This window comes from Lolium rigidum, unplaced genomic scaffold (genome assembly GCF_022539505.1).
Source record: "Lolium rigidum isolate FL_2022 unplaced genomic scaffold, APGP_CSIRO_Lrig_0.1 contig_57007_1, whole genome shotgun sequence".
Classification (NCBI taxonomy): Eukaryota; Viridiplantae; Streptophyta; class Magnoliopsida; order Poales; family Poaceae; genus Lolium; species Lolium rigidum.
The window spans coordinates 22,826-32,140 of NW_025901002.1; positions in this window are offsets into that span (position 1 = coordinate 22,826).

The following is a 9,315-nucleotide window of genomic DNA, read 5'->3' on the forward strand; positions in this document are numbered from 1 at the left end:
CCCATGAGCTATATATTGTAAAGGTGAAGAGTGGAAATTTAAAGGTAGCACTCAAGCAATATACTTTGGAATGGCGGAGAAATACCATGTAGTAGGTAGGTATGGTGGACACAAATGGCATAGTGGTTGGCTCAAGTATTTTGGATGCATGAGAAGTATTCCCTCTCGATACAAGGTTTAGGCTAGCAAGGTTATTTGAAACAAACACAAGGATGAACGGCGCAGCAAAACTCACATAAAAGACATATTGTAAACATTATAAGACTCTACACCGTCTTCCTTGTTGTTCAAACTCAATACTAGAAATTATCTAGACTTTAGAGAGACCAAATATGCAAACCAAATTTTAGCATGCTCTAGGTGTTTCTTCATTAATGGGTGCAAAGTATATGATGCAAGAGCTTAAACATGAGCACAACAATTGCCAAGTATCACATTATCCAAGACATTATAGCAATTACCACATGTATCATTTTCCAATTCCAACCATATAACAATTTAACGAAGAAGAAACTTCGCCATGAATACTATGAGTAAAGCCTAAGGACATACTTGTCCATATGCTACAGCGGAGCGTGTCTCTCTCCCACACAAAGAATGCTAGGATCCATTTTATTCAAACAAAAACAAAAAACAAAAACAAACCGACGCTCCAAGCAAAGCACATAAGATGTGACGGAATAAAAATATAGTTTCGGGGAGGAACTCGATAATGTTGTCGATGAAGAAGGGGATGCCTTGGGCATCCCCAAGCTTAGACGCTTGAGTCTTCTTAGAATATGCAGGGGTGAACCACCGGGGCATCCCCAAGCTTAGAGCTTTCACTCTCCTTGATCATATTGCATCATACTCCTCTCTTGATCCTTGAAAACTTCCTCCACACCAAACTTAGAACAACTCATTAGAGGGTTAGTGCACAACCAAAATATACATGTTCAGAGGTGACATAATCATTCTTAACACTTCTGGACATTGCACAAAGCTACTGAAAGTCAATGGAATCGAAATATCCATCGAACATAACAAAACTGGCAATGCGAAATAAAAGGCAGAATCTGTCAAAAACAGAACAGTTCGTATTGACGAATTTTATTGGGGCACCAGACTTGCTCAAATGAAAATGCTCAAATTTAATAAAAGTTGCGTACATATCTGAGGATCACTCACGTAAATTGGCATAATTTTCTGAGTTATCTACAGAGAATTTTGCCCAGATTCGTGACAGCAAAGAAATCTGTTTCTGCGCAGTAATCCAAATCTAGTATGAACTTTACTATCAACGACTTTACTTGGCACAACAAAACACTAAACTAAGATAAGGAGAGGTTGCTACAGTAGTAAAAAACTTCCAAGACACAAAATAAAAACCAAGTACTGTAGTAAAAAACATGGGTTGTCTTCCATAAGCGCTTTTCTTTAACGCCTTTCAGCTAGGCGCAGAAAGTGTGTATCAAGTATTATCAAGAGACGAAGTGTCAACATCATAATTTGTTCTAATAATAAAATCAAAAGGTAACTTCATTCTCTTTCTAGGGAAGTGTTCCATACCTTTCTTGAGAGGAAATTGATATTTTATATTACCTTCCTTCATATCAATGATAGCACCAACAGTTCGAAGAAAAGGTCTTCCCAATATAATGGGACAAGATGCATTACATTCAATATCCAAGACAACAAAATCAATGGGGACAAGGTTATTGTTAACCATAATATGAACATTATCAACTCTCCCCAAAGGTTTCTTTTTAGCATTATCGACGAGATTAACATCCAAATAACAATTTTTCAATGGTGGCAAGTCAAGCATATCATAGACTTTCTTAGGCATAACAGAGATACTTGCACCAAGATCACATAAAGCATTACAATCAAAATCATTGACCCTCATTTTAATGATGGGTTCCCAACCATCCTCTAGCTTTCTAGGAATAGAAGTTTCAAGTTTTAGTTTCTCTTCTCTAGCTTTTATGAGAGCATTTGTAATATGTTTTGTGAAAGCCAAGTTTACGACGCTAGCGTTGGGACTCTTAGCAAGTTTTTGTAAGAACTTTATAACTTCAGAGATGTGGCAATCATCAAAATCTAAATCATTATGAGCTACAGCAATGGGATCATCATCCCCAAGGTTGGAAAAAATTTCAGCAGTTTTATCACAAGCAATTTCAGCAGTTTTAGCAATTTCAGGCAGTTTTGTACGCTTTGCACTAGGAGTAGAAACATTGCCAACACCAATTATTTTATTAGTAATAGTAGGAGGTGCAGCAACATGTGAAGAATCAACATTACTTGTGGTGGTAATAGTCCAAACTTTAGCTACATTCTTCTCTTTAGCTAGTTTTTCATTTTCTTCTCTATCCCACCTAGCACGCAATTCAGCCATTAATCTTATATTCTCATTAATTCTAACTTGGATGGCATTTGCTGTAGTAACAATTTTATTTTCAATATCCTCAGGTTTAGCAGCCATTTTATTAATTAAAGAAGATTGTGACGCGGACATGTATGAGATTCGGTTTTCAGCATTTGCAAGTTTAGTTTGCAACCCAGAAATCTCCATATTCAGATTTTCAAGTTGATTTCCTATATTCTTCAACAAGGTAGATTGTTCATTCATAGTTTTAGTAAACAATTTATTTTGCTCATATTGTGATTGCATAAAGCTCTTGGTAGATCTTTCAATTTCTAACATCTTTTCCTCATTAGGTGAAACATATCTACCATAAGACTTACCATTAGCAGGATATGGCCTAGAATTTTGAGCAACCAATGAGGCTAACGGAACATTATTAGGATCAACATTAATCCTATCATTCACAAGCATAGACATAATAGCATCAATCTTTTCACTCAAGGAAGAGGTTTCTTCGACAGAATTTACCTTCTTACCTTGTGGAGCTTTTTCCGTGTGCCATTCAGAGTAATTAATCATCATATTATCAAGAAGCTTTGTTGCTTCACCAAGAGTGATGGACATAAAGGTACCTCCAGCAGCTGAATCCAATAGGTTCCGCGAAAAATTCAGTCCTGCATAAAAGGTTTGGATGATCATCCAAGTAGTCAGTCCATGGGTTGGGCAATTTTTAACCAAAGATTTCATTCTTTCCCATGCTTGTGCAACATGCTCAGTATCTAATTGTTTAAAATTCATTATGCTACTCCTCAAAGATATAATTTTAGCAGGGGGATAATATCTACCAATAAAAGCATCCTTGCATTTAGTCCATGAATCAATACTATTCTTAGGCGGAGATAGCAACCAATCTTTAGCTCTTCCTCTTAATGAGAAAGGGAACAATTTTAATTTTATAATGTCACCATCTACATCTTTATATTTTTGCATTTCACATAGTTCAACAAAATTATTAAGATGGGCAGCATCATCATCGGAACTAACACTGGAAAATTGCTCTCGCATAACAAGATTCGAGTAAAGCGAGGTTTAATTTCAAAGAATTCTGCTGTAGTAGCAGGTGGAGCAATAGGTGTGCATAAGAAATCATTATTATTTGTGGTTGTGAAGTCACACAACTTAGTATTTTCAGGGGTGGCCATTTTAGCAGTAGTAAATAAAGCAAACTAGATAAAGTAAATGCGAGTAACTAATTTTTTTGTGTTTTTGATATAGAGTGCAAGACAGTAAATAAAATAAAGCTAGCAACTAATTTTTTTGTGTTTTGATATAATGCAGCAAACAAAGTAGTAAATAAAATAAAGCAAGACAAAAACAAAGTAAAGAGATTGAGATGTGGAGACTCCCTTGCAAGCGTGTCTTGATCTCCCCGACAACGGCGCCGTAAATTTGCTTGATGCGTGTAGTTGACACGTCCGTTGGGAACCCCAAGAGGAAGGTGTGATGCGCACAGCGGCAAGTTTCCCTCGATAAGAAACCAAGGTTTAATCGAACCAGTAGGAGTCAAGAAGCACGTTGAAGGTTGATGGCGGCGGGATGTAGTGCGGCGCAACACCGGAGATTCCGGCGCCAACGTGGAACCTGCACAACACAACCAAAGTACTTTGCCCCAACGAAACAGGTGAGGTTGTCAATCTCACCGGCTTGACTGTAACAAAGGATTAACCGTATTGTGTGGAAGATGATTGTTTGCAGAAAACAGTAGAAACAAGTATTGCGATAGATTGTACGCGATGTAAAGAATAGGACCGGGGTCCACAGTTCACTAGAGGTGTCTCTCCCATAAGATAAACAGCATGTTGGGTGAACAAATTACAGTTGGGCAATTGACAAATAGAGAGGGCATAACAATGCACATACATGTCATGATAAATATAGTGAGATTTAATTGGGCATTACGACAAAGTACATAGACCGCTATCCAGCATGCATCTATGCCTAAAAAGTCCACCTTCAGGTTATCATCCGAACCCCTTCCAGTATTAAGTTGCAAAACAACAGACAATTGCATTAAGTATGGTGCGTAATGTAATCAATAACTACATCCTTAGACATAGCATCAATGTTTTATCCCTAGTGGTAACAGCACATCCATAATCTTAGAGGTTTACGTCACTCCCCGCATTCACGGAGACATGAACCCACTATCGAGCATAAATACTCCCTCTTGGAGTTAAGAGCAAAAACTTGGCCGAGCCTCTACTAATAACGGAGAGCATGCAAGATCATAAACAACACATAGGTAATAACTTGATAATTAACATAACATAGTATTCTCTATCCATCGGATCCCGACAAACACAACATATAGTATTACGGATAGATGATCTTGATCATGTTAGGCAGCTCACAAGATCCAACAATGAAGCACAATGAGGAGAAGACAACCATCTAGCTACTGCTATGGACCCATAGTCCAGGGGTGAACTACTCACTCATCACTCCGGAGGCGACCATGGCGGTGAAGAGTCCTCCGGGAGATGAATCCCCTCTCCGGCAGGGTGCCGGAGGAGATCTCCAGAATCCCCCGAGATGGGATTGGCGGCGGCGGCGTCTGATGACCCACAAGTATAGGGGGTGTATCGTAGTATCTTCGATAAGTAAGAATGTCGATCCCAACGAGGAGCAGAAGGTGTTGACAAGCAGTTTCGATGAAGGATTCACTGTAAATGCTCACAGACAAGTATTCAGGGGGTTTTGATGTAACGAGTTGAATAAAGTACGAGTAAGTAAAGTGCGAGAGTAATAATTGCAGCGAGTGGCCCAATCCTTTTTAGCACAAAGGACAAGCCGGTTTGTTTACTTATAATGACCAAACGTTCTCGAGGACACACGGGATTTTAGTCTAGTGCTTTCGCTACATACGGCTAAATAATCTTCATTGTTATGATAAGTGTTGTGTGGGTGAACCTATGCTAATGTACCGCCCTTCCTAGGACTAATACATACTTGTGATTATACCCCTTGCAAGCATCCGCAACTACAAGAAAGTAATTAAGAATAAATCTAACCACGGCCTTAAACTGCGAGATCCTGCGATCCCTCCTCGCATCGATATACCAATGGGGGTTTAGGTTTCTGTCACTCCGGCAACCCCGCAATTAGCAAACGAATACAAGATGCATTCCCCTAGGCCCATAAATGGTGAAGTGTCATGTAGTCGACGTTCACATGACACCACTAGAAGAATAACACCACAACTTAAGTATCATACCATTGAATATTACTCATCCATAGTTCACTACTAACATTTAGACTTCACCCATGTCCTCAAGAACTAAACGAACTACTCACGAGACATCATATGGAACATGATCAGAGGTGATATGATGATGAATAACAATCTGAACATAAACTTAGTTCAATGGTTTCACTCAATAGCATCAACAACAAGTATAGATCGATACCGGGAGAGTTTCCCCTATCAAACAATCAAGATCAAACCCAAATTGCTACGGCGGTGACGATGTCCAGCGGTGGAGACAGCGGTGATGATGGTGGAGATGATGATGATGGTGATGGAGATGATGTCCAGCTCGATGACGGTGTCGATGGCGTCGATTTCCCCCTCCCGGAGGGAATTTCCCGGCGGATTCCTCGCCCGCCGGAGAGCTCTTTTCTCTGCGGTGTTCTCCGCCCCGCGAGGCGGGCTCGTAACTCTTCGTGAGGAACCCTCTGTGGCTTAGGTCTTCGGGACGAAGGGTTTCGCGAAGAAAAGGAGGCGAAAGGGGTCGTGGGCCCCCAAACCACATGGCGGCGCGGCCAGGGCATGGGCCGCGCCGCCCTAGGGTGTGGGCCCACCACGGGTCCTCCTGGCCCCTCCTTACAGCTTCCTTCGTCATCTTGAAAAATAGGATTTTTGGTATAATTTCCTTCCACGAGTTGATCTTCCGAAATATTGCCTTCGACGGTGCTTTTTCCAGCGAGAATCCCGGCTCCGGTGCTTGATCCTCCAATAATGATGAAACATGCAAAATAGATGAAATAACATAAGTATTGTGTCCCAATATGAAATATATCAATGAATAACAGACAAATTATGATACAAAATAGTGATGCAAATTGGACGTATCAACTCCCCCAAGCTTAGACTTCGCTTGTCCCCAAGCGAGCGAACTCGATAAACGGGACCACATGTTTATGGAGTGAAGAGTCGATAAATAAAATACGGACAAGAAGCATCATATTCATTCACACAAGACATTATAGTAAACAACTTCCTCATATAACTCAACTTGAAACAAGTATAAGGTAATCACAAATAAAGGTGCATAAGAAATCATAGTTGGTGATGGCAAACTTCGTTCTCGAGTCAGAGAACAATTAACAGATTATATTTATCTCATTGAGCAGCGCTCTCATGTTAAAGTTTATAAGGCACAACTTGCATACTCAATCATAATGGTCTCTTCGTAATCATTGATAACGTGCAAAGCTATATTCATTCAGATAAAACTTGTACTAAACAAGGAGGAATAAAAACATGATGAAGTGAATCACAATATAATGGTTTGATCACAACAACTCAAATGCTTGCTCAAGATGGAGGGAAATAGGTTTATCGACTCAACATAAAGTAAAAGACGGGCCCTTCGCGAGAGGGAAACAGGGATTAAATCATGTGCTAGAGCTTTTTCAGTTTTGAAATCATATAGAGATAATAAAAGTAACATTTTGAGAGGTGTTTTGTTGTTGTCAACGACTGGTAGCGGGTACTCTAACCCCCTTGCCAAACAACCTTCAAAGAGCGGCTCCCATATTATTTTTATTTTGTGTGGCACTCCTTCCAACCTTTCTTTCACAAACCATGGCTAACCGAATCCTTCGGGTGCCTGCCAACAATCTCATACCATGAAGGAGTGCCTTTTTATTTTAGCTTTATTATGATAATGACACTCCCCCCAACCTTTGCTTACACAAGCCATGGCTAACCGAATCCTTCGGGTGCCAGTCCATCAATCACATACCATGGAGGAGTGTCTATTTAGTTTGATTAGTTTGGGATCGGGAATCCCATTGCCGACTCTTTTTGCAAAATTATTGGATAAGCGGATGAAGCCACTAGTCCATTGGTGAAAGTTGCCCAACAAGATTGAAAGATAAAACACCACATACTTCCTCATGAGCTATAAAACATTGACACAAATAAGAGATACTAAGTTTTGAATTATTTAAAGGTAGCACATGAAGTATTTACTTGGAATGGCAGAAAATACCATGTAGTAGGTAGGTATGGTGGACACAAATGACATAGGTTTGGGTTAAGGTTTGGATGCACGAGAAGTATTCCCTCTCAGTACAGGTCTTTGGCTAGCAAGGTTAATTAGCAAGCATGAGAGTCGAGGGAAACAAACAAATATACATGTGATAGAAACAATCATGCATCTTCCTTGTAAGCACAAACAATCTTAACTTCAGAATAATAAGCTATGAGCTAACAAGAAAGAAAGACAATGAAACAACTACATGTATTTCTCTTTTCTATTTAAACCTCAAAGTGTTGTTGCTATTGACCAATGCTAAGTTTGCCAAAACCAAATAGATTTATTCAATACTCCCAAAGTGATACCAATACTATCAACAAGGTAAATCATATGATAGAGATTGCAAACTAAAATAAGATGTGCAATATGTAAATGATAAGACTTCTCATTAATATTCCATAACGATAACTCACACCAAGGGATACATAGACAACCAACTAAAGGAGAGATACTTCCACACTGCAACCCATCTTATATGATAACTTCCCTACTCATGATATGACACTACTTGACAATAAAAGTAAAAGGTAGTGATAATGTGATACCGCGGCACTCTCCCAAGCTTGGAATAAACCAAGGGGATGCCAATACCGATGATGAATTACTCCTTCGGCGATGGTGGTGACGAATTCACGACAAGCTTCTCAATAAGCTCCCGAAGCTCATCAATCATGTAAATGAGATTGCGAATCATCTCCGAATTGTGCTCGACGCGGTTAAGGAGTCTGTCCGAGCGGTGAGTCCCAGCTCTTGGAGTTATTTCCCCACTCTTGCAGCTTCCTCGGAAGCTCCTTCATCTCTCTTGATTAGAGTGAGTGACTGATGCGAGAGCTAGGTAATGACGTGGAACCGCTCCTCCAGTGCGAATTCTTGCGCTCTTGTTTGCACTAAAAGGGTTGTCCACCACCTTGATGCTTGCGATAGTAGCACGCGGGTGTGCGCGCGAATCTTCCTCCACCTCTTCTTCATCCTCTTCCTTGACGTCCTTGTCTTCCTCTTTCCACCCAAGATCTCGATCATCTTCATCCGGAAACTCCTTGCCCTTGTTCTTGGAGACCATGGTGCTTCTAAACTGAAAACAGATCCTGGCAGAAACAGCTCGAAACAAAACACGTCGAGAAAACGATATACGGACCTCCAGGGGTCCGGGGGATTATATAGCAAAATTTTTCACGACAAACGGAAAGTACCAGATTGAACCAGAGTCGGAAAGGGGCGACGGGGCGGCCAGACCATAGGTCGGCGCGGGCCCAGGCTTGGCCGCGCCGGCCTATGGTGGCGCCCCCTCGTGCGTCCTTTCCACTCCATTTCGAACTCGTAATTTTTCATATTTTCTAAAAACAGCAAAAATATTGTTCGGAAAGTAAATTGCGTACTTTTCATTACCAGTACTGTTACCTATTCAAAGTCGAGTTCTGGCGGACTGTCAATTTGCCTTTTGATGAAAGTCTCCGGTGTTTCCACTTGAATAATATCAACATCAACATTATAGGAATCACCCGAGATATAATGCTTGAGTCTTTGTCCATTCACCACTTGCGTGGCATTGCCTTGGAGAGAGCTAATTTTGATTGCTCTGAACGATACACCTCCTCGACAACATATGGTCCTTCCCATTTCGAGGAGTAATTTCCATAAAGT